Genomic DNA, 22,554 nt, shown 5'->3' with positions numbered 1-22,554 from the left:
TCTGAAATTAATTCTTAACAAATATAATAATAAGTTAAATTAGCATCCCAATTGTATTTTTCAGAATCTAATTTGAGATATTCAATTTTGACTTTTGAGAAATAAGTTAATACACACTTGATCTTTTAATAATTATTTTGACTATTAACCCTTAGAAATATAATACTCAGTCTTACAATGACAAACTGGATAAATTGAGTTTGCGTCTAAGAATGATGGACTTTATAGTATGGTCTCTCTATACTCTATAGTCTATACATTATTATATTATTACAATTTCGGAATGCATACAGTAGACACCATTTCAACACCAATATTTTTAACCGGGAATGATTGGTGTACCCAATAAATATGTTATTAATATTCTTCTTACATGCCATCCCGTAATTTTATATTTGTAGTTCAAATCACATCTTAACCATTTGTATGTTCATCCAAGTTTAGATTTTTGTATTGTATTTAACAGTCTTTGGCTGTAATAATAACTAATAATAAAAAGAGTTTGGAGAGTGTTAGGTAAACAATGACTATCTTGACCAATATGAACAATCACCACTCAAATAAAAATACACTACATCCTAATTTAATGCTAATAATTAAATTTAAGATTAATTTACTCTTTTAACCCTATTAATTTATATTGTTCACACATTGTTCGAAAATGTTGTTAGTTACCTATATTTTTTCAAAGAGTTTATATTCAACTATGAAGAAGAAGTTGGCGGGGTTTGACCAGATCCAACATCGTAGAGTCCATGAAGTAATTTAGCAGCCCAACTTGCAAGTTTATTAAGAATTAGAGTAAACAATAAATTTTAAATAGTACATTTTGTTCTCCAAATTTTTTTATTATTTTAGAGTTCTAAATACCGATTGATCTCTTCGTAAAAAAGATTAATTTGTTATCTAATATACATATTAAAAATTTTATTAGGAATCAAAGTGTCTAAACCTGAAATTTGCTAAGGACTAATTTCGATATATACTCAGTTTTAGTAAGAAAGCTAAATTCAAATCCTTGTCACTTTTACCAATTCCAGGTTGTTGCTGTTTTAAATTATTATCACTATTATTATTTATCTTTGCATGTGTCATGTGCATACTTTGCACAAGCTTGATTCCGCTAACAATGGAACACAATTTCATGTTTCTATTGTTGTTCTTGTTGCTGATTACTTTACCTTTGAGTGCAGAATCAAAGTGTAGCAAGAGCTGTGACTTAGCTTTAGCTTCTTACTATCTTTGGAACAATGATTCTAGCCTGCTATATATTTCATACATCATGCAATCCAATCATCTTCACAAAGTTGAAGATATTGTTAGATACAACAAACACACCTCATATCCATCACATACCAGAGTTAATGTTCCAATACCTTGTGATTGCATCAATGGTGAGCTATCACAATTCACACACTCTTATTTTAAATTAAAACTTTTGATTCTAACACACAAAATTCTAACATTTGCATTATAGATGGAGAGTTTCTGGGCCACACATTCCAGTACTCAGTTACTCGAGGCGACGACTACTTAACCATTGCCAATGGGACTTTTTCCAACTTGGTCACAGCAGAGTGGCTGCAGAACATTAACAGCTATTCACAAGCTGCTATTCCGGCCGGTGGAAAGGTTAATGTGACAGTTAACTGTTCTTGTGGAGACAGTAATATTAGCAAAGATTATGGATTGTTCATCACATACCCTCTTAAGCCTGAGGATTCTTTGCAGTCAATTGCAAACCAGACAAAGCTTGATCCTGAGTTGTTGATGAAGTACAACCCCGGTGTAAATTTCAGCAAAGGGAGTGGTCTGGTTTATATTCCTGGCAGAGGTTCGCTTTCTGATTTTGATGCCATGTTTAGGTCTTCTTATATAAATTCATGAGGATTATGTACATGTTACAATTTGTGACATTGGTTTTTTGCATATGGTGCATTTATAGATAGAACTAAAAGTAGAGTAGTCCCTCATATCTATGCTAATTCCTAAGCTGTTTCGCCTTTTGCAGTTGAACTTAAATGCATTCAAGGGTATAATAATTAAGAAAATTAGCATCATGCTTATGAATGTATATTTCAAATTAGTTTATCAGGAACCATAAACCTTGAGACAAATTCCTCATATTTTCTTTTGCTTTCACTTTCCAGATGAAAACGGCAACTATGCGCCTCTTCGCCCAAGGTATTGTTCTTTAAAGTTCAAACCTTATTGTGTTAATGCAATTCTCTAATAACCTGCTAATTTATGAATGTATTGTCATTTTCATTTTCAGCTCTGGAGGTTTGTCCATTCTCAATCAGAAGAAAGTAGTCCTATTGATAATTGTTTACAGTCGAATTTGATATCAATACCCGATCCAGGGTAAGGATATCCTAGAAGACAAATGTAATAGTACTACTTTCTGCTCATATTTTGTTCTTGTAGAACAGGTCTACCAGGTAGGGTTGTTGCTGGAATATCTGTTGGAGTTGTAGCAGTAGTTCTGTTATTAGCATTTTGTGTTTGTATTAAATGTTGCGGAAGGAAGAAGAAAAAACTGAGAACAGAATATTTCGGTCAGAACACTACTCGAGCTAGGGAAGGTATGGATTTTGCACATATTTCATACTTGTTCAAAGTTTGAAACTCCCTCAAATAGCCCTTTAATTTGAACATGGGGAAGTAGTTAAAACTTTTTAAGGATTTGATTGGTTTGACAACTTCCAAAAATATGATGCTACCATATAAAATGAGAGTCAAATACTTAATTTGTACATCTGAAAAAACAAATGTTAAAAGAATGGTTTGACAACTGTTTTTCTTCGAGATAGTTTGGCTTCAGTATAATTTATGTTGCGTATCATGCAAGAATGGTGAACATGAACAGTCTAGTAACTCTTACATATCATCCCTGTTTCAGATAAAGCGTCTGATAGCTTTGTAAGCACAAGTGTGGAAAAATCAGCAGAGTTTTCATATGAAGAACTGGCCCATGCCACAAATAACTTCAGTTTGGCTAACAAAATTGGTCAAGGTGGTTTTGGAGAAATCTATTATGCAGAGCTGAATGACAAGGTTTGTAATCTCTATGTTGTTAGATTCGATTACATGCTTTGTCAGAAAAGTTACATATTTTTTGTAGTTGTATATGGTATAAACCTGTAAGGATTAGGATAGATATGAAGTTGTTTTACTTTCCATATTTTCTACTTTCACTGAAATTCTCTCCAATAACACAGAAAGCTGCAATAAAGAAGATGGACATGAAAGCATCAAAAGAATTTCTTGCAGAACTGAAAGTGTTGACACATGTTCAGCACTTAAACCTGGTAATCTTTCAAATTTTAATACATGTTTTTTTTTCTCATTTCATGTTCATATAAAGTAAATATGCATTCGACTTCTCGAGGAACAAATTTAAAGTTAATCAGTTATGCCAGTATTTGTTGTTCTAGCCAAACAGAATTTCAGACACAGTTTCCCTATTGTGTAGACTGCTTTCATTTTTTTTCTCTTTTTTCTCAATATTACCTTGTTATCCATGTAGGTCCATTTGATTGGATATTGTGTTAAGGACTTCCTTTTCCTTGTGTATGAATATATCGACAATGGAAACTTAAGCGAACATCTACGAAATTCAGGTGATATGAGTACATTGAAAAAAGACAAATATCCATGTTCAATGCTGATGCATTGATGTGAATATATGATTGTATTTTGTAAGGACTTAGTTAATGACAAAATTTTTCCAGATAGAGAACCTTTGCCATGGTCTACTCGGATTCAAATAGCTCTGGATTCAGCCAGGGGACTTGAATATATTCATGAACATACAAAGCCTGTATATATCCATCGCGACATAAAGTCTTCCAATATATTATTAGATAAATCCTTCCATGGAAAGGTATGAAACATTTTGATGACTTATGTGTGCTTGTTACTCTTTCCTTTGTGCTATAATTCTGTGAGATACTGTGTCTTAGTTAATCTGTAGGTTGCGGATTTTGGACTAGCAAAGCTGATTGATACTGGAAGTTCATCAGCTCCCACTGCTAATAGGGCAGGCACATTTGGTTACATGCCACCAGAGTATGATGAATCATGTTTGTCTTTAAATTGACACATTCACATTGCAAAACAGAACATGGACTTAGTTTAAGGGATCAAATTCAATTATATCATTGAACCATTTTATTCTCTTATTTGCAGGTATGTATATGGCAGAGTTTCTCCTAAATTAGATGTCTTTGCTTTTGGGGTTGTCCTTTATGAGCTTATTTCTGCTAAAGAAGCTGTGATCAGTGGTGGTGCTGAAATCAAGGGCCTTGTAGCTTTGGTGAATTTTGATACCCTACTATGCATTATTTCTTTTGTGTGTGTGGTAACATTAGAGGGCCTAGTGGCTTTACATAAGTAATTCAGATTATATTTATGTTCCTTCTTTTCTAATTTTTCTGGTGATTTTTGTGGCAGTTTCATGAAGTTTTTGATCAACCAGACCCTAAAGAAGGTCTTAAAGAACTGGTGGATCCTAGGCTTGGAGAAAATTACTCAATTGATTCAGTTTTCAAGGTATTATCTACTAGTTGGTGTCCATTTTTTCCCCCTAAAATATCCTTCTGATATATTTGTAGAAAGCATTTTGCTATTCCTAAGACTTCAACCCAAGACATGTTACTAAGAGTAAAATACTTATCATCTTAATTAGCTAATTCAATATTTATTATTTTTACACAGATTGAATTTAAAAAAATGGTGGATTATAGGCATTTTAATATCCACTAGTACACTAGTCATGTAGAAAGCAATATAAGCATTTGTATGCTTATGATTTCAACAGCTTTGGTTGATTTTTTTTTTTTTTGGTTGCAGATGGCTCAACTAGCCAATGCATGTACAGAGAGGGATCCGAAGCTGCGTCCGAAGATGAGATCGGTGGTGGTTGCTCTTATGACACTTGGTTCAGGCACTGAGAATTGGGACATTGCTTCCTTCTATGAAAATCCAGCTCTTGTGAATCTAATGTCTGGTAGATAGAAGTAATAATATATTATGAGTTATGACATTGATGAACATGCAATGTTCACAAGATATAGCTGCCATGGTTCTTTGTGGTTTATTAACAAACACTTTGTGCACATTGGAACATTCAATTCTTTATGGAGAAAACGACTAAATTAAACATCAACAGTTTTTTAAAAATACAATATGGAATAGGACAATATGGATATACATCCATGTCAAGTTAAAAAATGAAAGTTATAAAATTTCTCTCTGGGGATATAAAATTTGATTAAACGGTATAATGATGGAGTTTACGCGGTCTCTACACGTTTCAATTAATTAATACTACCATGCATATAAGCAGTTAAGCACAAGGCAACAAAATTTTTTTTGTAAAAGTATAAAATTTTTGAGTAATTAATTAATTAATTGAAGCCAATTACATGGATCAACGTCAATCATATGTAAGATTGAAAGTGTATCAAGTCAACTTTTAAAAGTTTAGAGATTATTAATAGGTAACAAGATTAGAAAGTTAAACAAACAAGCACACTAGGTACTAAAAATCATGCTAATATGTTTGGTTTGAATATGGAACCCAGATTCAGATTATTATTATTATCACTCTTCTTGTTGTTGTTGGTGGCTTGTATACCATTCAATGCAGAATCAAAGTGTAGAAATAGTTGTGGCTTAGCTTTAGCTTCCTACTATATTTGGCCAGGTTCTAACCTCACATATATTGCAACACTTTTTAAATCACAGTTTGTTACAGGGCCACAAGATATTGCTAACTACAACAAAGATGTCTCAACCATATCAATCATGGCTTACACAAGGGTGAATGTTCCATTCCCTTGTGAATGCATCAATGGTGAGTTTCTTGGCTACACATTCCAATATCCGGTTTCCAATCATGACACCTATGAATCCATTGCTGAGTGGAGATTTTCCAACTTGTCCACTGCTGAGTGGTTGAGATCCTTCAACAGCTACTCACCGAGTGAAATTCCTGATAACGGAATATTTAATGTCACAGTTAACTGTTCTTGTGGGGACAGAAAAGTCAGCAAGGATTATGGTTTGTTCATCACATACCCTCTTAGGCCTGAGGATTCTTTGGAGTCAATTGCAAACCAGACAAAGCTTGATCCTTTGTTGCTGCTGAGATACAATCCTGGTGTGAATTTCAGCCAAGGGAGTGGCCTTGTTTATGTTCCTGGGACAGGTATCAGTTCTTATTCATGATGTTTTTGTGCATGTTATATGATTGGTTTGATTATGGCTTAAAGGGTACTAGGTACTAAGGTGCATAATTAGTGTTGATTTGTCCCTAATTAGTCTTCAAATTAATATCTCATATATTATACCTTTCATTTTTTCCAGATGTTAATGGTAACTATGTGCCTTTCCACCTAAGGTATTTCATTTTACTTTTATTTAATCCAACTCTGTCTGTGCTATTTGAATATAAAGATGAATAACAGTTTTTCAATCTCTAGTTACCTTCTAAAGCTAATCTTGATGAGTGTGTTTTTGTTTCATTTTTCAGAACTAGAGGTATGACCTTTTCTGTGAGCAGAAAGTAGTACTATTTTGAGAATTCATTACACTTGAGCTTGATAACAATACAAGATCCGGGTTAAGGATACATTGTTCTTCAATCTTGACAGCAGGTCTGCGAGGCACGCTTATTGCCGGAATATCTGCAGGAATTGTAGGATTAGTTCTGTTATTAGCATGTTGTGTTTATGTTAGATATTGCAGGAGGAAGAAAAAATTGCCAATAAAACATACAAGTCGGAAAACCACTCGAGTTATGGAAGGTATCTGGAAGAAGAAAAGAATTTGATTTTGTCATTAATTAACTCTTCTGCTCAAGTATTTGTTCCATTCAATTTCATGCTGCATCAGTTTTGTTTGTTTGTCTTACTCTGAATATGATTGAAGCCTATTAACATCATAGGTTACAGTGTAGAGAAAGCAGCAGAGTTCTCATATACAGAACTAGCCAATGCCACAGATAACTTCAGTTTGGCAAACAAAATTGGCCAAGGTGGTTTTGCCACAGTATATTATGCAGAGCTGAATGGCGAGGTTCGTGATCTGTGTTTATAGAGTTTACTTCAATAATTCTGTTTGGATAACTTTGCAATTGTTTTCCACTGATAACAGAAAGCTGCAATAAAAAAGATGGACAAGAAAGCATCAAAAGAGTTTCTTGCAGAACTGAAAGTGTTGACTCATGTTTATCACTTAAACCTGGTAATCCTTCTCACTTGATTCCTTTTCTTCCTAAGTTTGAATAAAATAAAGAACATATTTGAGGCACAGCTGCCATACTTCATAGTTTGTTTCAACCTTTGCTCATGTTATCTTCTTATTTTCTTATGTAGGTACGGTTGATTGGATATTGTGTCAAGGGTTCTCTTTTCCTTGTGTATGAATACATTGACAATGGAAACTTGAGCCAACATCTACAAGATTCAGGTGATATAAGTAAATGTTCAGATAGAAATTTATGAGAACTTAATTAGTTAATGATAGAATCAAATTGTCTTCAGATAGAAAACCGTTGTCATGGTCTAACCGGATTCAAATAGCCCTGGATTCAGCCAGAGGACTTGAATATATTCATGAACATACAAGGCCTCTATACATACATCGCGACATAAAATCAGCGAATATTTTAATAGACGAATGCTTCCATGGAAAGGTAAGAGTTAATAAACTTTTTTGCTAGCCTTATGCTAGCTTAATTGTTACTCTTTTCTTCTCCGGAGAATGCTGCAAGATCTATCCTGTATTACTTTGTTTTCAGGTGGCAGATTTTGGACTAGCAAAGTTGATTGATGTAGGAAGTTCATCAGTTCCCACTGATAAAATGGCAGGCACATTTGGTTACATGCCACCAGAGTAGGATGAATCATATTTTGATCTCTCTAAATTCACACTGAACTTGGTTTGAGGGATTAAATCCAGTAATAACATTCTCTTTTTCGCAGGTACGTATATGGCAAAGTTTCTCCTAAAGTAGATGTCTATGCTTTTGGAGTTGTTCTTTATGAGCTTATTTCTGCTAAAAAAGCTGTGATGAAGGATGGTGATGAAATTAAAGGCCTTGTGGCATTGGTGATTTCTTTTCTCACCCATTTGTTCATTATTTACCAATGGTAGCCTAGTGATTTTACATAACCAATTCAAACTAGGAAATAGTTTCCTTGTTTTCTAATTTCTTTGATTACTTGTGTTGCAGTTTGATGAAGTTTTTGAGCAGCCAGATCCAAAAGAAGGCCTTAAAAGTCTGGTGGATCCTAGGCTTGGAGATAATTACTCAGTTGATTCAGTTTTTAAGGTACTAGTTATGATTATAGAATTTAAGCTTTTTTGGTGTTTCTGATTTCAACAGCTATGACTGTTGTTGTGGTTCCAGATGGCACAACTTGCCAAGGCATGTACCGAGACAGATCCGCAGCAGCGTCCGAAGATGAGATCTGTTGTGCTTGCTCTTGGGACACTAAGTTCAGGTTCAGCCATTGAGAATTGGGATTTCCTTCTATGAAAATCCAGCTCTTGTGATTTGTGAATCTAGCAAGATGTTTGTGATTCTTTCTGTTGCAAAAGAGATTCTAATTTGGGAAGATTCACTCGAATTGTTGCATCTATCACATATCAATCAATTATTGTGTCATTTATTTATCCATGTTCTGTTGAACAATCGATGTAATAGTTAATCAAGTGTTGTAATAAGTACTAATGTGGATGCCCATTTTCAATGAAACTCTTTTTACTAAGGATGATTCTATTAAATGTAGTTTGAAAATGTTTTATTATAAATAGAGGCTTAAGCCTCTGAATGAAAGTACACTACAATCAATAACAAATAGTCAAATACTATTCTCTCTCTCTTTACACAGCATCAATAGCAATGTTCTCTCTCTTATATTTTCTCTCTTTTTATTTTACAAGTATTTTGAATACTCCTCTCTCTTACTCTTTATATATAATATTAATAAATATATTAATCATCTCTATTATATTGAGATAGTAATTATGGTGAATATTGTTATCTAATTATACTTCTTTATTTTATATTACCTCTTTTTTATTTATTTATTTAATTATTTTATAACACGTTATTAGCACGAAACTCTAATGAAATTTTAGGAAGATTTGAGGTAACAAATTTTTATTATGTCGAATCTCTTTCATCTTAAATATAATGCTTTTGATATATTTGGAAACAATTATTTATCATGGATACTTGATGTTAAAATCCATCTTGATTCAATGAATCTTGGAGATACCATTGAGGTTGAAAATAATACATCCCAGAAGGATAAAGCCAAAGCTATGACTTTCTTTCATCGTCATCTTGACGTATGATTGAAAAATGAATATCCCACATTAAAAGATTCTGCAGATCTGTGGAAAGACCTTGAAGAAAGGTACAATCATCAAATACTTTCTTAAACCCGATATGTTAGAGAAAACTTTCTCGACCTTCCATGCCTCGAATGTGCTCCTGCAGTAACAATCGAGAAAAAGGATTTAAAAAATATTCTGAGTTAATTTCTTGCTTTCTTGTTGCTGAACGCAACAACGAGTTGCTCTTAAGAAATCATGAAGCGCGCCCAGCTGGCGCCGCCCTATTTCCTGAAGCAAATGCGGCAAATTATAACCCCAGAAGAGGTAAATGACAAGATTTTGATAACAAGAAAAATTATGGAAAGAAAAGGAATTATGTTCACAAGAAAGAATCTCACCAAAAGTGGGATAAAGAAGAAAACAATGGGAAAAGTAAATCAATTGAGGATAATTATTTCTGTTGTGGTGGAAAGGGCCATTGGTCACGTACCTGTCGTATCCCAAGGCACCTAGGTGATCTTTATCAAGCATCATTGAAAAAAGGATGACAAAGAAAAGGAAACAAATTTTCTTTCAAATGATGTAAATTTCACTACTCATTATGATGTCTCTAATTTCTTTGAAGATCCTGAAGAAAATATTGACTATTTGATCAATGATGGAATAGTTTGATATGTGTATGTGTTTGTTAAGTATTAATGTGAATAATTTTACTGTGCATGTATTTCTACTCATTTTATTATTATTATCGTTTGTCTTTGAAAAAAAAAATGGCAAGGACATATTCTGAAGATATTTGCTTTGCGGATAGTACAAGTTCGCACACTATTCTTAAAAGTACTATATATTTTACCCATCTTGTGCCAAAAGAAGAATATGTTAATACTATTATTGACTCAGGCAATGTGATAGAAGGCTCCGAAAGAGCTATAATTTTATTTTTCGGAGGAACAAAATTTATAATAAATAATGCACTATTATCCACCAAGTCTCTGATGAACTTGTTGAGTTTTAAAGATATTCGCCGAAATGGATATCATATTGAAACAATGAATGAGGGAAATCATAAGTATTTATGTATCACAACTCATGATTTAAATAAAAAGGTTATATTAGAAAAGTTACCCTCACTTTCATCTGGGTTGTATTATACCAAGATTAGTGCAATTGAATTACATGCCATTATAAACCAGAAGTTTACTAGCCCAAATGAATTCATAACTTGGCATGATAGATTGGGTCATCCGGGAACAACCATGATGAGGAGAATTATTGAAAACTCCTATGGACATTCACTAAAGAACTAGAAGATTTTTAAATCTAGTGAATTTTGTTGTGCTGCATGTTCTCAAGGGAAGTTAATTTTAAGGCCATCACCAGTAAATATTGGATTTGAGTCCCCTGAATTCGTAGAAAGGATTCAAGGTGATATATATGGACTTATTCATCCACCATGTGGATCTTCGAGATAGTCACATGTGTGCTTATTATCTTCTCGCAACCTGGTGTTTGCGAGATTACTGGCTCAAATTATTCGATTAAAAGCACAATTTCCAGAAAATCCAATCAAAGTAATTCGTCTTGATAATGCTGGTGAATTTACTTCCCAAGCTTTTGATGCTTATTGTATGGCTAATGGAATAAGTGTTGAACATCCAATAGCTTATGTTCACACACAAAATGGGTTAGCAGAATCACTTATTAAGTACCTCCAATTAATTGCTAGACCCTTGCTTATGAGAACAAATCTCCCAACCTCGGTTTGGGGGCATGCTATTTTACATGCCGCAGCACTTATTCGTTTGAAGCCAACGAGTTACCATCAGTTCTCTCCTATACAATTAGCTTTTGGTCAGCAGCCAAATATTTTCCATTTAAAAATATTTAGGTGTGCGATATATGTTCCCATTTCACCACCTAATTGCACCAAAATGGGACCCAAAAAAAATTGGGGATATATGTTGGATATGATTCTCCATCTATAGTGAGGTATCTTGAGATACAAACTGGAGATGTATTTAAAGCCCGGTTTGCGGATTGTCATTTTGATGAATCAAAATTTCCAACATTAGGGGGAGAGAATAAGCTTCCTGAACTCGATCAGGGCAATGTAAGATTATACATTTGCAAAGAATAGCAAATAAATTTTCTGATGCATTTTTCGATACAAAGAGGATAACCAAGTCGTATATACCAGCGAAAAATGCCCCAATTCGAATTGATGTTCCAGTTGGACAAATTGCCACCGAAGTAAATTCACACCAGAAGCGTGGCAGACCTGTTGGTTCCAAAGACAAAAATCCTCGAAAGAGAAAAAAGGTAAATATTATTCCTGTTGAAAAAGACATAGTAAAGACACCTGTAGTTGTCCAAAATTCTGATATAGTTTTAATGTCAGAAGATGTTCAGGTACCTGAAAATTGTGAAATGACGAGATCTCGATAAATTATGTCTTTACAGGAGAAAAATGGGACCGAAATAAGACAATTATCAATGAAATATTTGCATATAATGTGGCATTAAATATCATGCATGAAAGTAAGGATCTTGAGCCAATATCAATCGAAAAATATCGACAAACGAATGATTGGCCAAAATGGAAAGAAGCCATGAAGGCTGAGTTAGACTCACTTGCAAAACGTGAAGTTTTTGGACCTGTAGTCCGTACACCAGAAGATGTAAAATCTGTGGGATACCGATGGGTATTTGTGAGAAAACAGAATGAGAAAAATGAAGTAGTGCGCTACAAAGCCCGACTTGTGGCACAAGGTTTTTCACAAAGGCCCGGTATAGATTATGAAGAAACATATTCCCCTGTAATAGATGCGATAACATTGCATTATTTGGTCAGTTTATCTGCATATTGCATATGCATTTAATAGATGTGGTAACAGCCTGTTTATACGGCTCATTAGATCGGGATATCTATATGAAAGTCCCTGAAGGACTAAAGATATCTAAACCATCCAATGAATATTCACAAGGGTTATACTCAATCAAATTGCAAAGATTTTTATACGGTCTAAAGCAATCTGGACGAATGTGGCATAATCGTCTTACTGAGTATCTGGCCAAAAATGGATTCAAGAATGATGATATATGTCCATGTGTTTTCATAAAGAAAACTGTATCTGGATTCATTATAATTGTTGTGTACGTTGAGGATTTAAATATCATTAGAACTCTTGAAGAGATTCCAACAATTATAAAAACTCTAAAAGAAGAGTTTGAGATGAAAGATCTTGGAAAGACTAAATTTTATCTCGACCTGCAGATCGAGCATACAAAAAATGAGATCTTTATTCATCAAGCGACATACACAGAAACGAAAGATTTTACATGGAAAAGTCACATCCCTTGAGTACCCCCAATGATCGTAAGATCTTTGGATGTGGAGAATGATCAATTCCGTCCTAAAGAAGAGAATGAAGATATCCTTGGTCCTGAAGTACCATATCTTAGTACCATTGGAGCGCTATGTATCTTGCTAATAATACGCGACCTGACATATCATTCGCGGTGAATTTAATAGCAAGGTATAGTTCCTCTCCAACCAGAAGACATTGGAGTGGAATCAAGCAAATCTTTTGATATCTTTCTGGAACGGTTGATATGGGATTGTTTTATCCCTATGGATCCAAGTCACAACTAGTTGGCTATGCAAATGCTGGATACTTGTCTGATCCACACAAAGGGAGATCTCAAACAAGATACTTATTCACATATGGTGGTACAGCTATATCATGGAGGTCCACGAAACAGACGATAGCAGCAACCTCCTCTAATCATGCCAAAATACTAGCTATTCATGAAGCTAGTCGCGAGTGTTTTTTGGCTGAGGAGTGTGATCCAATATATTCTGTCATCATGTGGACTGATTGATCACAAGATAGCTCCAGTTGTCCTGTTTAAAGATAATACAACATGTATTGCTCAACTTAAAGGCAGATACATCAAAGGTGATAGAACAAAGCATATTTCTCCCAAATTCTTCTTCACTCATGATCTTCAAAATTAAGGGACAATTGATGTCCAACAGATCCGCTCAAGTGATAATCTGGCAGATTTATTCACAAAGTCACTCCTAAAATCCTCCTTTGAAAGATTGGTACATGAGATTGGGATGCGCGATTTTGAGACATCAACTGATGTCAACAAGAGGTGGAGACTGTACTCTTTTTTTCATTGGGTTTTTCTTGACAAGGTTTTTAATGAGGCAGTCCTTATTACTAAAGGATATTGTACTCTTTTTCCTTCACTAAGGTTTTTTCTCACTGGGTTTTTCTTTAGTAAGGTTTTAACGAGACAATAATCCTAAATGGTCATCCAAGGGGGAGTGTTGTGATAAGTACTAATGTGGATGCCCATTTCTAATGAAACTCTCTTTACTAAGGATGACTCTATTAAATGTAGTTTGAAAATGTTTCATTATAAATAGAGGCTTAGGCTTAGAATGAAAGTACACTACAATCAATAACAAATACTATTCTCTCTCTCTTTACACAGCATCAATAGCAACGTTCTCTCTCTTATATTTTCTCTCTTTTTATTTTACAAGTATTTTGAATACTCCTCTCTCTTACTCTTTATATATAATATTAGTAAATATATTAATTATCTCTATTATATTGAGATAGTAATTATGGTAAATATTGTTATCTAATTATACTTCTTTATTTTATATTACCTCTTCCTCATTTATTTATTTATTTAGTTATTTTATAACATCAAGAAAATAATTTTGATGGTCTCCAAAGTGAAAAGATAGGATAAATGGTCAAATTCGTCCCAGAAATATCATTCGTTTTTTAAATTAGTTTTCAAAAATTTTTTTAATCAAATTCTTCTTTTAAAGAATTTAAATTAATCATGTTAGTTTTTCTGTTCATTTTTTTGTTGACAGCGCCAGAACTTATTAATTTAGCACATTAAGTGATACTATAACACATATAGGAATTTTAATTGACTATTAACATGTCAGGTTTATGAGATTAGATCAAATTAAAATCTAATTAAGTGGATAACTTGAGGATTGGAATCCCTAAATTTGAGGTTGATTTGAGCTAATTTTATAAACTTATCGTGCTAGCCGCCAATTAGGACTATTAGGTATTTGTTGTGGTGTCACTTAACGTGTCATATCAATAAATTTTGACTTTGTTAGCAACAGAAGTGATAGAATAATAAAATAACTAACTAATCTCTTTAAAAGACGAATTTGATTTAAAAAAAAATCTTTTTAGGACTAATTTAAAAAATAAATGATCTTTTAGAGATAAATTTAATTATTTACCCAAAAAAAATTTATTACTATTTGATAAATATTTTGTTGCTTCAAAGTAAGAAACTAATAAATAAATAAATAAATAAAAAGAAAAAATATATATATAAGTGGTAATTGGGATATGACACTTATAAAGAGACAGATTTTTTTTATGGTTTTGGTGAACAACATATAATTGATGTCAAAATTGTTAGGAATAAGACAAAGTTGGAGCGAAAGTGAGCTAAATAATTTATGTGAAGAGTGACGGAATCAATATGTCAACAAAATATGTTAAGAAAAAGAGAGAGTAATATCAATATTTTAATGTAAATTTTTTTTTTTGATGAACGAAAAAAACTACTGCCAACACTCCAAAAAATATCCATTATATTTAAAGATAATTACAATAGTGTATAACAGTGAGACATTCTTATACTACACTATGTAGTAGCTAATGAGTATTAAATTAAATTCTAATACGTATCATTCAAGAACTCATAATTTTATCACACGCACTCTATACTATTATACTTACTATCTTATAAGAAAACTCACTTACAAAACAAATTACACACACAACATTGAAGAAATACTTTATTGCTTTTTTCTTGTTTTGTGTTTGATTGATGCATTGAAGGTTCAAAACTTACTCTTATTTATAGACAAAGAAAAAATATCTTACACATAATTTTTATGTCTTTATCTTTTTATTTTAGTGTTTCGTATCTATAAATAAATATCACTTTAAAAATAATGAATTTTATATTATGGCCTCTATACTCTACAGGTAGCATGTTTCTTAATTATATTAGAAGAAAGTATAAAAAATCAACTTTTAGTTAGTTAAAATTAGTCAATTTTTTTTTTTTCAAATTCTCATTGATGGGAGGATTGAAGAATTTAAAGTTTATAGTTTAAAATTTAAAATTAAAATTTTATATCATAAGATTTAAAATTTAAGATAAATAAAATAATTTTAAAAAAATTAATTAATATTGACAAAAAAGTTGATTTTTTGACTTCCTTTTATATTATTACAATCTCGTTAATAAAGAATAAAACTTTACATTTAAGTCATAATTCTAATTAAGTCCAATCAATTATTTTAAATTGATGCGCGTACATTTCACCGTGGTTGCTTCTTCTTCTTTTAAATTTGCACACGCAGGTTCTTTCTCTATTGTTATCGTCATCACCAGTAACACCACCACCTCATCATCCTCCTCTTCCTCCTTCTTTTCGCATTTGAATTTCCTCTTCTCCTTTTTTTCGATGTATTTTTGTTAATGATTGAGTCTTTTTGATTGTTTGTTCAAATCTGAACTAATTTTGTTTTATTTGTGAATTAATTGAAGTTCACTTGATGATGCTATTAAATATTAATTAAATTTTTTATTTCTTAAGAAATTTCGGTTTATTTCTTAGTTTAATTGAGGTTCATTTGGTTTCGTTTTACTTGAATTTGCTGAACTTGTGCATGTGTGCTTGTTTAGTTAATTATAGCTTTGGTATTTGTCAGCTATATACATTCGATGTGTTTTTGTTAATGATTGAGTCTTTTTTTACTGCTTGTTCAAATCTAAACTAATTTCGATTCATTTGTGAATTAATTGAGATTCACTTGATACTACTGTTAAGTATTGACCAAATTTTTTATTCCTTAAGAAATTTCAATTCTTTTTTTAGTTTACTTTTTGTTCATTTGATTTCGTTTAGCTTGAATTTGCTGAACGTATTCATGTGTGCTTGTTTAGTTAGTTATAGCTCTGATATTTATCAATTATATATATTCGATGTATTTTTGTTGATGATTGAGTCTTTTTTACTGCTTGTTCAAATCTGAACTAATTTCTGTTCATTTGTGAATTAATTGAGGTTCACTTGATGCTGTTGTTAAGTATTGACCAAATTTTTTATTCTTTAAGTAATTTCAGTTCATTTCTTAGTTTAATTGAGGTTTATTTGATTTCGTTTCGCTTGAATTTGTTGGACTTCTTCCGCTTCATCTTCTTTTTTATCTTTTTTTCTTCGTCTTCTCTTTCTTATTTCATTTTTTCAAAATTTTTCTTGATTTATTCCTTTGAAAAGAATAAAACCAAGAAAACGAGAAAAAAAATATAAAAAAAGAATAAATGACTGCAATAACATGAAAAAATGAGGAGAAGAAGAAACAAAAACAAAAGACGAGGAGGAGGAGACACACGAAGAACAAACACAAAGTGAAGCGGGGTTTGTTTAAATTAGTAAAGTGCATGTACACGCTACGTATAATAAAAGAACCCTGCTAGAGAGTTAATAGAGTATTTATACAATGTGTACAATAAGCTATTTATTTGGCCCAATATGAGTTAAAAAATGAACATACAGAATCAAATACTATTAATTTCTCAAACACAATACACCCATACTATGCAGAATAATCATTCGGATATCAGGAATAATAAACATCTGATATCTTACTGAATCGAACATCCTTAAACCTCTATTATATACATAATACAAATACTCTATCGTTTCCGTATACTTCCTCGTAATAAAAATAATTCTTAACTTCTTATCGGATTTAAGCTAACTTTGTTAGACTTAGATGCAAAAAATATTTAAATGTGTAGGAACTCTTATTACTGAATTACCCTTTACAACCAAGTACTCGCATCTTAACCATTTTTATGTTAATCCGAGTTTAGAATTTTGTACTGTATTTAACAGTCTTTGCTGTAACAACAACAGTTTATATTCAACTACTATAAAGAAGATTTGAAATAAATGAGGATTTCGCAGGAACAGCAATGATAGATGTTGATGGGATTTGACCAGATCAACAAGGGCAGCGTTGACCCAACATCGTAGAGTACAAATCCTTTTGTTTTAAATTATTATTATTATTATTTCTCTTTGCATGTGTGATGTGCATACTTTGCACAAGCTTGGTTCCACTAACAATGGAACACATTTTCATGGTTTCATTGTTGTTCTTGTTGCTGATTACTTTACCTTTGAGTGCAGAATCAAAGTGTAGCAAGAGCTGTGACTCGGCTTTAGCTTCTTACTATCTTTGGAACAATCATTCCAGCCTGCTATATATTTCATACATCATGCAATCCAAATTTCTTTACAAAGTTGAAGATATTGTTAGATACAACGAAGGCATATACTCATACTCATATCCATCACAAACCAGAATAAACGTTCCAATTCCTTGTGATTGCATCAATAGTGAGCTATCACACACTCTTCTTACAAATTAAAACTTTGATTTTTCAGCATATATCTGCCATCTTTGAATGTTTGCTATATTATTTGAATTTTGTGTTTGAGCTTCCATTGATTCATAGATTTTATAATTTTATTAATAAAACCCTAACTTTGGAAGTTCTAACATAGACAATTCTAACATTTGCAATATAGATGGAGAGTTTCTGGGCCACACATTCCAGTACTCAGTTACTCTAGGTGACAACTACTCAGCCATTGCCAGTGGGAGCTTTTCCAACTTAGTAACTACAGAGTGGCTTCAGAACACTAACAATTATCTAAAAGATGCTATTCTTGCTGGAGGAACGGTAATTGTGGCCGTTAACTGTTCTTGTGGAGACAGTAATGTTAGCAAAGATTATGGACTGTTCATCACATACCCTCTTAGGACTGAGGATTCTTTGCAGTCAATTGCAAACCAGACAAAGCTTGATCCTGAGTTGTTGATGAAATACAACCCCGGTGTAAATTTCAGCAAAGGGAGTGGTCTAGTTTATATTCCCGGCAGAGGTTCGCTTTCTGATTTCGATGCCATGCTTAGGTCTTCTTATATATATTGATGAGGATTATGTACATGTTATAATTTGTGACATTAGTCTTTTGCATATGGTGCATTTATAGATAGAACTAAAAGTAGAGTAGTCCCTCATATCTGTGTTAATTCCTAAGAAATTTGGCTTTTTGCAGTTGAACTTGAACCTCAAATTGCTTAGTTTGCAGAGGCCCTCCATAGATTTAAAAAAGAAAATATAGCTTCCCTTTAAGCCATCATGAATCCATGATAGGCATGGGACCATAGATTAATGGTTTGTTACGAGACATTTAGTAGGCCTTTGAAAGTGTATAATCTTAATCAGTCGGAAACAAGGTGATTTTGCATTTGGCAATCTTTATATATCTTACCAAGGTCATTCCAAAGCTATGATAAACAGTCCAACAGTCTATCAATTTTTGCCTTGCTTGACAGTCATCTTTACATTGGTAAGAAATGTATTCAGGAGTATAACTAATAAATTAGCATCATGCTTATGAATGTATATTTCAAATTAGTTTATCAGGAACTGTAAAACTTGAGATAAATTCCTCACATTTTCTTTTCATTTCGCTTTCCAGATGAAAACGGTAACTATCCGCCTCTTCACCCAAAGTATTGTTCTTTAAAGTTTAAACCTTATTGTTTCCTGCTATTCTCTAATAACCTGCTAACCTTTATGAATGCATTCATTTTCCTTTTCAGCTCTGGAGGTTTGTCAATTCTCACTCAGAAGAAAGTAGTCTTATTGTCTTATTGATAATTGTTTGCACTTGAATTTAAGATCACTACCAAATCCAGGGTAAGGATATCCTAAAAGACAAATGTAATAATGCTTTCTGCTCATATTTTGTTCTTACAGGTCTACTAGGTAGGGTTGTTGCTGGAATATCTGTTGGAGTTGTAGCAGTAATTATGTTATCAGCATTTTGTGTTTATACGAATTGTTTGAAGGTATGGAAGAAAAAACTGCGAGCAGAATATTCCGGTTTGAAAACTGCTCGAGCTAGGGAAGGTATGGATTTTGGACATATTTCATACAACTTGTTTGAAGTTTGAAACTCCCTCAGAAAACCCTTTAATTTGAATATGGGGAGGTAGTTAAGATTTTTAATGATTTGGTTGGTTTGACAACTTCCAAAAATATGATGCTACCATATAAAATGAGAGTCAAATACTTAGTTTTTACATCTGAAACAAAAATGTTAAAAGAATGGTTTGACAACTCTTTTGCTTAGAGAAAGTTTCCTTCCCAGTTTCTTGATGGCTTCAGTATAATTTATGTTGCATATCATGCAAGAGAAGAATGGTGAACATGAACATTAACTCTTACTTATCATCCCTCTTTCAGATAAAGCCTCTGATAGCATCGCAAACATAAGTGCAGAAAAATCAGCAGAGTTTTCATATGAAGAACTGGCCCATGCCACAAATAACTTCAATTTGGCTAACAAAATTGGTCAAGGTGGTTTTGGAGAAATCTATTATGCAGAGCTGAATGGCAAGGTTTATAATCTATGTTATTAGATTTTATTACAAGATCTGACAGAAAAGTCACATATTTTTTGTAGTTGTATTTGCTATAAACCTGTAAGGATTAGGATAGATTTTCACTTGTTACTCTTTCCATCTTTTATACTTTCACTGAAATTCTCTCCAATAACACAGAAAGTTGCAATAAAGAAGATGGACATGAAACCATCAAAAGAATTTCTCGCAGAACTGAAAGTTTTGACACATGTTCAGCACTTAAACCTGGTAATCTTTCAAATATTAATGCATGTTTCTTTTCTCTCCTTGCAAGTTCATATAAAATAACCATTCGACTTTTCGGGGGACAAATTTGAACTTCACCAGTTCTGTCAGTATTTGTTGTTTGTCAATCTACCCAAACAGAATTTCAGACGCAGTTCCCATATTGTGTAGACTGCTTTCAACATTTTCTTTTTTCTCAATATTACCTTGTTATTTTTCTTGTGCTGTTTCTACTTATTGGTATCCATGTAGGTCTATTTGATTGGATATTGTGTTAAGGACTTCCTTTTCCTTGTTTATGAATACATTGACAATGGAAACTTAAGCGAACATCTACGAAATTCAGGTGATATGAGTACATGACAAAAGACAAATATCCATGTTCATGCTGATGCATTAATGTGATTGTACTTTGTAAGGACTTAGTTAACGACATAATTTTTCCAGATAGAGAACCTTTGCAGTGGTCTACCCGGATTCAAATAGCTCTAGATTCAGTCAGGGGACTTGAATATATTTATGAACATACAAAGCCTATATATGTCCATCACGATATAAAGTCGGCAAACATATTATTAGACAAATCCTTCCATGGAAAGGTATGAAACATTTTGTTGACTTATGTGAGCTTGTTACTCTTTTCTTTGTGCTATAATTCTGTGAGATACTGTCTATTAGTTAATCTGCAGGTTGCAGATTTCGGACTAGCAAAGCTGATTGATACTGGAAGTTCCTCAGCTCCCACTGCTAATATGGCAGGCACATTTGGTTACATGCCACCAGAGTATGATGAATCATGTTTATCTCTTTAAATTGACACATTCACATTGCATATCAGAACATGGACTTAGTTTAAGGGATCAAATGCAATTATACAATTGAATCATTTTGTTCTCTTATTTGCAGGTACGTATATGGCAGAGTTTCTCCTAAATTAGATGTCTTTGCTTTTGGGGTTGTCCTTTATGAGCTTATTTCTGCTAAAGAAGCTGTGATCAATGGTGGTGCTGAAATAAAGGGTCTTGTAGCTTTGGTGAATTTTGATACCCTACTATGCATTACTTCTTTTGTGTGTGTGATAACTGATAACATTAGAGGGCCTAGTGGCTTTACATAAGTAATTCATATTATATTTATGTTCCTTCTTTTCCAATTTTTCTGGTTATTTTTGTGGCAGTTTCATGAAGTTTTTGATCAGCCAGAACCTAAAGAAGGTCTTAAAGAACTGGTGGATCCTAGGCTTGGAGATAATTACTCAATTGGTTCAGTTTTCCAGGTATTATCTACTATATATAAATCTACCAAATATAAATAGGATATAGGCATGTTAATATCCACTAGTACACTAGTAATGTATAAAGCATTTTAAGCATTTTTATGCTTGTGATTTCAACAGCTTTGGTCGGTATTTTTTGTCCTGGTTGCAGATGGCACAACTTGCTAATGCATGTACAGAGGCAGATCCGAAGCGGCGTCCGAAGATGAGATCGGTGGTGGTTGCTCTTATGACACTTGGTTCAAGCACTGAGAATTGGGCATTGCTTCCTTTTATGAAAATCCAGCTCTTGTGAATATTGTATCTGGTAGATAGAAGTAACCATGCATGAGGGGGATACAAATGTTACATTGTAGTTCTTTTTGGCAAAACAAAAACTAGTTTGGGAAGAACCACTCTATTGATGCATTTGAAATGTCTATCAACTTATTATGGCATTGATAAACAATGAATGCTCTCAAGATATAGCTTCCATGGTTCTTTGTGGTTTATTAACAAACACTTTGTGCATATTGGAATATTCAATTCTTTATGGAGAAAACGAGTCAATTAATTAAACATTAAGGGTGTGTTTAGGAACAAAATATTTTTGAAGTTGATTTTGATTTGGTTTGAAATGAATTGAATTAGAAATGAATTATTGTGTTTGGAGATATAAAATATGAATTGATCTGAAATCTGATTTAAAATTGATATAATGATTTGGTTTCTATATTTTTACCCTTTATTTACCGCACAATTTTTCATCACCATCAATAATCGTGGTCGGCAGAGGATGCTGAATGTTGGCCGCGAATGCTGGGGTTGGCCACATAGTATAAATTTAAAAGGAGTCCTGCTAGGGAGCTAATGAAATATTTGTACAACACCGAATAATCTTATAATCATCTAGGGATAATAAATCTCATGTCATGAAACCATTCATCCCAAAAGTTTAAGCTGATTTTGAGGTTCATTAAGGATCGAACTCTTAACCATTCAAATCTAGAACTCTAATATCATGTCATGAAACCACTTATCCCAAAAGTTTCAGCTGATGGAAAAAGGTAACAATAATGGTTATATCTCTAATATTGAATCAGACATCCCTAAACTTCCATTGTACACATTATACAA

General features: G+C 32.9%; 3 pseudogenes; all 3 read left to right on the top strand.

Annotated features, from left to right (window-relative positions):
- The first annotated feature begins 1,129 nt into the window (after positions 1–1,129).
- Positions 1,130–5,170, top strand: LOC130941378 (lysM domain receptor-like kinase 3; annotated as a pseudogene).
- Positions 5,171–5,510: 340 nt separating this feature from the next.
- On the top strand, positions 5,511–8,780 carry LOC130941490 (lysM domain receptor-like kinase 3; annotated as a pseudogene).
- Positions 8,781–17,290: 8,510 nt separating this feature from the next.
- LOC130941539 (chitin elicitor receptor kinase 1-like) lies at positions 17,291–22,001 on the top strand (annotated as a pseudogene).
- Positions 22,002–22,554: the final 553 nt, after the last annotated feature.

Source organism: Arachis stenosperma, chromosome 7, assembly GCF_014773155.1.
Source record: "Arachis stenosperma cultivar V10309 chromosome 7, arast.V10309.gnm1.PFL2, whole genome shotgun sequence".
NCBI lineage: Eukaryota > Viridiplantae > Streptophyta > Magnoliopsida > Fabales > Fabaceae > Arachis > Arachis stenosperma.
Note: the sequence above shows the minus strand (reverse complement) of the source record. Positions and strands in the feature narration are given on the sequence as shown.